The sequence below is a fragment of the Phaethon lepturus genome, unplaced genomic scaffold (genome assembly GCF_000687285.1).
Source record: "Phaethon lepturus isolate BGI_N335 unplaced genomic scaffold, ASM68728v1 scaffold7529, whole genome shotgun sequence".
NCBI classification, from domain to species: domain Eukaryota; kingdom Metazoa; phylum Chordata; class Aves; order Phaethontiformes; family Phaethontidae; genus Phaethon; species Phaethon lepturus.
In genome coordinates this window covers 11,149-11,690 of record NW_010565455.1, presented here as the reverse complement: position 1 = coordinate 11,690, position 542 = coordinate 11,149, and positions in this window count along the sequence as shown.

The following is a 542-nucleotide window of genomic DNA, read 5'->3' as shown; positions in this document are numbered from 1 at the left end:
TAGCCTGCCAGCTGCAGCCCCCCAGGAGATGCCGGCAGTTGTTTCTGGGCAGCTGACACAGAGAGGAGGTGAGGAAATAGTTGGTACGAGAGGTCGCGCCCCCGAAGAGGAATTCCTGAGCGCCACGTCCTCGCCCTTCACCTCCCACCCCAGGCTGCAGGGCCGGGCAGCACTGCCTGTGTCTGCGGGCAGGGGCTCCACTAATTAAACAAAGGGGCATTTGAAATGCTCGATTCAGAGTTTGATTGCTGCTGAGTTCATTAACACTTTAATTCAAGCAGCAGAGGGAAGATTTCTGGTTTTGGAGGGTTTAGATTTTGCATGGCTTCCCCCTAAAGGAGAGGGGCAGCCGGCACAGGCAAGGGCAGGCAGAGCAAGGAGCTTCGGTTCAGAAACACCCATGGTTTGGACAAACGCAGGGTAGAGGCACTGCAAGGGCCCCAACATCCCCAACAGCCCTTTGTGTTTTTCTTTTACCTGTTCAACACCAGACTCCCGTTCCGGGGGTGCAGCACGCCAGCTTCAGCTGCAGCACAGCAGGA